Raw genomic sequence first — 7658 nt, 5'->3', positions numbered from 1 at the left:
AACACTCGACTGATGTTCCCCCGATGGGGACACAAATGTAATTTCAAGAAGCTAAACTCAGCTCAAACTTATCATAACTTATGATTACTTATCATATCGACGTCCCCTTCACGTCAAAAGTGAGGCTCAAACTTAATCGCGTTCCCTCGATGTAACGACCACGCTCTATATGTCGAACTGGAGACCAACAACATTCACCGATCGTCGTATCTTAGCGGATCCGTCGAGGAAGCCGTAGTGAGGGTCCGAAAGGACTTCCTACTTCGGGAGCCCGAGGACTACAATTGGTAGATAGGTGTGGCTTTCGATTCCAGATTCGTGAAGCGGAAAAACTTCCGAAAGTCGATAGCTGGTGCAGTTTTTGATGATTAATGCCGACGGGATTTCGAAGAAGTACCGATGCCTTCGAACCACGGAAACCATCTCTCGTAAAATGATTGAATATCGCAGCCCAGTCGGGCAATCAGTGGGCTCTAACCGAGCTTTCATGAAAACTAACCCCAATTCCATCCAACAGTGGGCCGATAGAGAGATAAGTCTATTTGCCATGATTTGACACCTCGGCAAGCCGACCGCTTGCCGGAAAAACCGTCGTTTCCACGCGTTCCAAAACGTTTCCACGCAAATCTGCGGTAATGTCATCGACATTACCTAGCTTCTCGCTTTTTTTCGCTGTTGCGTCAAATATCGCTCTTACGCAAAGAAGGCGGAATGTCTTCGGAGGCTCTCTCTATCTGAGAAAGTTCGATATTTGAGCATAGAGTCCACATGCTGCGCGTCTAGGTCGGGCTTGTACGAACAACTCCAGCATGAAGGGGACCGGAGTTCTTGAAACGAGCGTTTTGACTCACAGGACGGAAACGTATGGGGAGTTTATGGAGCAACCATCAAATGCTGGCGAACAGATTGGAGGAGGCTCGCTGGCTCGGCGGACTCCCTCCCTGCTCGTTGGCCCGCCTACTAGTTCGCCTCATGGTGTGCGGCGGGTCTACAGGGTCTCGTTTTCCGCCTCACGCATCTCTAACCCCGACCCTTCAGCCATAAATACACCACGAAGCACCCACTACAACTTCTTTGCGGGAAAACTTTGCTCTGATGATTGAGATTTCGGATCTTGCGGGGATATCGCGGATCAACCCCGAAGACTCTCTCAAATGTTTTTTATCCCGAAGATGATTCTCTTCGATTCTCCCTCTCATTTTCCAATGCCGGGGAAAGACTCCATACCAGGATCGAGCAACTTCCCCGTCATGGAAATACCTATAATATCACTGACCGGGAGATGGGAATAGATAGTATATATCTTCTCTGCGATCGTGAATATGTCCTTTGTTTCCACTCGAGACCTCTCTTCTATGTCGGCGATAGCTAGGCAGCACTTTTCCCCGAGACGGGTCGAGTGAGTCGCGCCGCGTCGTCGACGGAACCGGGAGGACGAGCACATGAAGCGCACAGGAATTATTATCATACTAATTGAGAATCGCTCACTCCTTTCGTTGTGCGTCCACTGGAGCATACCTAAGCCACATTGTTCTTTGCACATCGTGGAGCCCTCTTCCCCCTACCGCACCGCCTGCCTCAGCCCCCTCTTCGTCTTGCCCTTTTTTCTCCCGGTTCCCTGTGCCTGTGTCACCCCCGCTCCCCCAGGCGTAGCTCTTTTCCATCGCTCTATCTCCCCTCGGCGCCCAGACCACCTCAATCCTCAGTCGGACAGACCTCTCTCCACTGGCTGCTTACCCGTCGGGTTTTCCATCCGGGAAAAAACTCCGGAGGCACGGCGAGAAACGAGACACAAGACTTATCTGAGCTATAATTCTTTTCCGAACGAACCCACGTGAAAAAAGCGGGCACTCCGCGCTGGCGCCGTGCTCCGCGCTGAGGACCCTTTTTCGTTCCCCTCCATCCCGCATAACTTTCATTTCGGGGCAGTCACAATCTTCCGCGAGCGCTTCGCAGAGGAGACAATCGAACTCTACGGCTACGAGCCGAATATTTCCTAAGGGAGGGATCCTTCGCTCCCGAGTTTGAGTTTTGGGCGATTGAGGAAAAATTGCGGCGACAAAAATTATACTCTTGATCTCGATACGCGCATTTTCGTCCCTCTGTCGATAAAGAGCTTTCACTGGAGGGATCATCACAGAGAATTCATTTTTCCATGTCCTGATGTCCAGCTCCGTCATCTGGTTCCTCTGGCTCAGGGTCGAGCCAAGTGGCTCACCCGGTTTTCGGAGCCCCGGAAAGTCACGTGTCGAACATGAAACATCCGTGACGCGCGGGAGCTCGCATCTTGAGCGTTCGTTATGCTTGACGCTTGTGGACCGAGGAGCAGGCGACTGAACGGGTGTACGTGGTAGTTTGTACGAGCCGACGTTTCGGACCAGGAGGTTGACGTTGAAGATCACTCAAGTCTAACACGAGAGCGCCGGAGAGAAACTAATCTAGTCGGTCGCTCGCTCGCTCTGGACGGATGGCTTGCAGGTTGGCAGACTGCCGCTCTAAGCGAGGAGAGTGTATCGATGGCTGCAGCGGCCTCACTTAATGAGATCCAGTTAATGACTTCGTCACGGACGGCCACGGCACTCCTGCTGCAACGGAAAGCTTGTTTTCTCCCTCTATTTCCTCAAGATGCTCCCCCAGGTCCGATTGTCTCCTCCCTGTCCATCGCCGATCGAGAGTTCGAACCTTCCTCTCTCAGTCAGACGAATCGACTGTCTCGCGTGCAAGTTCGTTCTTCTCTCGAATATTCGCGACTGGGACCCTGGAAAGCGACAGCACGATGGCGACCGCGAGCCGGAGGCTGATGGGGAGGGTTTCCGAGCGCTGGTCGACGTCCTGCTGGACGCTCTCAGTCAGGTGCCTTCAGAGTAGTTTGTCAACGAAACGTTGCGTCCTCGCCGGCGACAATCTGCGGAGGCGCCCGGTCGGCTTCGGTCCGGGGAGAGTTGTCTCGTCGTGTTGTTGTGAGGAGGTAATTAGCTGGGGAAAACTTTTTATCATGCGCAGCGTCCAGAGTGACTTTATGGCATCGTAAAACCGCGCCCCGTCCAGCCCTCTGGATTCAAGTCTCCCAGCAGATCGTCAGAACAAAAGGCCTGGAAACGCCGAGAACTTGGATACACCGGCTCTGCTCAGGACTTATCCGGAGAGAGAGAATGAATGCCGGCAAGTGAAAGAGAGAAATTGAGAAAAACTTTCTCTCGTTCGCGGTCCCTCGGAAAGACCGGGGGCATCTTCCTCTCGATCTCTCTCATACAGAGCGTCGGATGATTTTCTCTAGCATTGCAGCACATTCTCTCTCTCCCTTAGTCTGCTGAGACTGAACACCAAACACTCGATGTACACAGCGACACCACCCGCTGCGAGAATCAAATTCCAGCGACACTTGCTTTTGATAACTTATGTCCGTTCGCCGTTTATTCTTCCCTCGACTCTCAGTGGGAGTCGACCGACAGGGCTTGATGATGACATTGTCGTGGAAGGACGCTCCCAAGATGACTGTCGATACCGCACCCTCGTCCTGCTCCATTCCGAAGGGGAGAAAAATTCCGAGAAGACGCGGAAGCTCGTCATCAGGTGGCTACCCCTCCATCAGTTCCTCCCGACTCGCGTGAGCCTTTGCATTGAGCTCTGTGAAATGAATCATCCTTCATCGTTCGTGGAATTTCTCGTCCCCGGAGTCGACGGGAAGTCTCCGGAAAATTATTCCCCGGTAGTACACTCGACTTGACCAGACCCAAATATAAGGCGATGAGCAGAAGCCTCGGAGTTCTTCTGCAGCAGCCCGAACTCGATGTCTAGACCCATCGTTCGTTCTCCAGAGTCTAGGTCTAGACCATCTAACGAAGCGCTGAATCCGGAGCAGAGAATTGATTGTCTGCAAACCAAACACCTTTGTGTAGCTTGATCGAATCTATCCGTAATACAACTTCGAGGCCAAACACCTGAGCTCTCTACCGAACACAAATACATTCTCTCTTGCTAGGAAAACATTGCCATTCACCGAGGATGCCGATCACGTTCTGTTATTGCATTCGTGCGGCTGTTGAATTCTACGGCCTGGCGAGCTATCTCCAGCCCAATCATGTGTCCATTACTTGATTACAGCCCAAATCGATGAACGCATCGCCTCAATATCATTCGAAAGGACTACGTTGCCGGCAACGAAGTTGTCACCGACGCACGCGACGGCTCTTCAGGAGGCCCAGAGATCAATCGACGTCGCATCACTGACAAGAGGGACGGACGCACAATCGCGGGTTTCAATCGCGTGCGTGCTCCTGAACCGGATCGGATTTCCGCGGAGCGGCCGGTGTACATCAGGACGTCACCAGCAGGACTCCTCCGAGGAAGCATAACTTTGATTAATAGTTTCCAGGTTCGACAACTGCTGCCGGTCCTCGACCGTTTGTTCACCAGCGAGCCGGCGGGTGGGCCGCCTGCGAATCAATCATTCAACAACATCTGTATCAGCTGCGACGGCGTTCTCCTATGGAAACAAAGGTCGCTCGTCAAGGCTGTTCCACAACGGCTTTCGGTCATACGCTCACGACGGAAACGAACATCAACGAATCATCGATTACTCGCCCCACAGGGTCCGTCCGAAGAGAAAGGCTCGGTCAGACCCCGGGAAAACTTTCTTCCGAAATAACGAGCGCGAATGAAACTCCTGGGGCGGGATTCCGCAACGACACGAACTCGCAGTTCCTCCTTCAATTTGAACTGCGCAAGAATCCCCTGGAAGATGGGATTTCATCGTCACGAATCCCCGGGCACTATGGCGGGGAAGGGGAGAGGGTTGCAATTCAAATTCGAAAACGAAAGTATGGGTCCGACGAGCTGCTGTGAGGGAACGGGAGGACGAGCCGAATCGAAGGCTTGTGCAAGCTTTTGACGTTTTGAAGGCCGCTAGCTCCTCACCGCGATGGCATATCACGAACTCGACACGCCGCCGTCTCACGGGAGGTTTCCTGCATGCATTTAAAACTCAACCATTCCCTTCAGTCCACACTGTCAGCGGGAGTAGCAGGCAAGCAAGCGAGCGAGCAAGTCTAATCTGATCATGGGCGTGTTATGACAGCAGCCAAGTTTCTCGTTTGCTGTCTTGCAGCCCGGCTGCTGACTAACCGAGAGAGGCATCAGATTCCCCGTTCCCAGGAGACCGGCCGCACACTTCAAAATGCACCACTGTAGGCTTACTACCAGTCTTTAGTGTCCTCCTCACCCCATCCCCCCTGCCCGATACCCCAATGCTGTCTCATCTGCTTGTATCTGTGACCGTACGACAGCCAATACTCTTCATGTATCGTCGTCGGTGCAAACATAGCGCTTCTTAACAGTACGCTACCTCGCACTGGGAGCGATAGGAACCAGGCGGTAGTCACAGTTTGTCACGCTCAGTCGCGGACAACAAGCAGCTCCACTCTCGGCAGAAATCATCGCGAAGCTTCCCCCGATCCGGACCTGATTCATATTCTGAAGACTGCTCGCTGGTGATACCTTGTCCATCGAAAAACATTCCGCCTGTTTCGTTTTGATAGTCGGCGAGGATCTCGCCCTTTCGCAGCTCCCGACCGGGTATCACTGCCTGTTAGTCAGTGTCCATCGGAGACACTTCGGGGTTCCTTCATCCTTTCGAGGGGCGCCAGTGTTGGAGCCGCCAGTCACCACGCTATTTCCTTCACGTCAGTTATTTTGAGTAACGTCGCTTCTGGGTAATCAGGAGGCGACGGATCCTTGAGGCAGAGTGAGGGAGTTAGCCGAACCATGGAAGCTCCCCGGGATCCCTTGCCGTTCACGCCGTTATGGTCTCTGAAGCTCGGTGATCAGTTCGGACTCATGGCAGGGAATGACCGCAAAACTCGGCCCGTGGAAACTCCCGAGTGAACGTACCGATTTCGCAAGGTCATAACCAGAGCTCGAAAGTTCTAGCATCGGAATTTCCGATTCGGAGAGCGCGGACTACGCGGAATAGGCACCTGCGGGAGCAGATCTGGCCTAGGAGGAGGGATGGGACTGGGGAAAGAGACAGTCGGCGGGAAAAGAGCGGAATGAGCTCTGAGAAGATGGGGAAAAATGAAGACGTTTACCATCCATGTAGGTAGATCATGGAAAGCGTCTCAGCCAGTGCGGTCGAAACTAGCATTCAATATCGGGGAACAAATTATCGTTTTCCACAGAATTTCTGCTGCATTTTCGGCACGGGGCGGGGAAGAAAATTCTCGATGCTCCCTGCAGCCGTCGGAAAACCGGCAGAAGAGATTCTGAAAACGAGAGTCCCCGAGCGTTGCGTCGCGCCGTGTCTCGTTCAAATAGGGCTCTTTCTCTAGCTTCGTTTTTCACTCATCCCTCGGGGCTGTATGACAGCGTCTGAGTTTATTTAGACGGTGGCTTCGTGAATTCGGGCTCTCCTGTCGACTTGTTTGCTTACTCGAAGCATCGAAGCCAAGCTCCGAAGGCGAAGTTTCGGCATCGAAAATTCCCATTTTCGTGGAAAGAATGCATCAGTAGGCAATTTGACATCGCAGTCAAATGACAACTCTGACAACACCGTCGGCCCGAATGCATGGAATTCCCCGCGCGAAGTTGACGCGACGACGCAACGCTTCACAGACTTTTGATTCTGTGAGTTTCGTTCTGCGGAACCGCCTTATGATCTTAGTGCGGAGAAGTATTAGACATACACTCGACACCGCCGCAATATTCTTTCTCCTTTTTGATTCCTCTTGACGGAGTCTGATATTGCGATTTTGACGATGACGACGACGAGGACAGCATTGTGATTTATGCGCTGCAGGTGGTGATCTGAAACTTAGCGAGCGAGCCAGAGAGATTTCGTTGTGCGACGAGGCGTACAGTTGGATTTCGTCACTTTGGTCGAGGTATGCCTCGCTCGCTGGCTCACTGGCTCGCCTTGTGCAGAGAAAAAGAGCTTTGTAACCCTATGGATGCCATTCAACAGTGAAGTAATGTTGAGTCACCTGCTTCGCATTCACAACGTGGTGCGATCCGCGTGCACGTCGAGCTCTTGGCGCGCGGAGCCGCCGTCCGATGGACAGCCTCGGGGAAGACGAGACCCGTAGTATCCATTCTTGTGTCCCAACTCTTTTTACGCTCAGATGAGTAGCCTATCATCGGACGCCACCGCGATATCTCGGTAAGGCAGAGGCTCCCCCGTCATGGTTCCACAGGACATCTGCTGCCCCACGCACGTCTCGTCCAGGTGGAGGCAGGTGGATTTGAACTCGGTGGTGCAACTTTCCATTGCACTAGCCCGCATAAGCGGTCCCGGTGAATGTGTATATCCGAAGCCTCGATACAAGCGGGGAGCGTTTGAAGTTTCTTCCGCCAGCGGAGAACCCTCCACAGTCAGTTGTGTTTTCGGTGTCTTTCCTGAAATTGGTTTTGGCAAGGATTTAAGGCGATGACTTTCCGACCGCGAGGTCTCCGCTCATTGCCAGCTCGAGCTAGACGGGTTCGATTGATATTCGTCTGGACAGCTGATGGCCGGGAGCAAACGCGACCGAAAAGACTCATGTGCTGTGGGTTTCATATGCGTCAAGGAAGAATCACAAACGTGCTTGTCATTCGCGACGCCAGCGGACGAAAGGGAAGGACGACCGGAAGAATGGACAAACCCTTTATTTCTCGTCCAATAGCCT

The sequence above is a fragment of the Galendromus occidentalis genome, unplaced genomic scaffold, assembly GCF_000255335.2.
Source record: "Galendromus occidentalis unplaced genomic scaffold, Mocc_1.1 scf7180000076476, whole genome shotgun sequence".
Taxonomy (NCBI): Eukaryota; Metazoa; Arthropoda; class Arachnida; order Mesostigmata; family Phytoseiidae; genus Galendromus; species Galendromus occidentalis.
Note: the sequence above shows the minus strand (reverse complement) of the source record.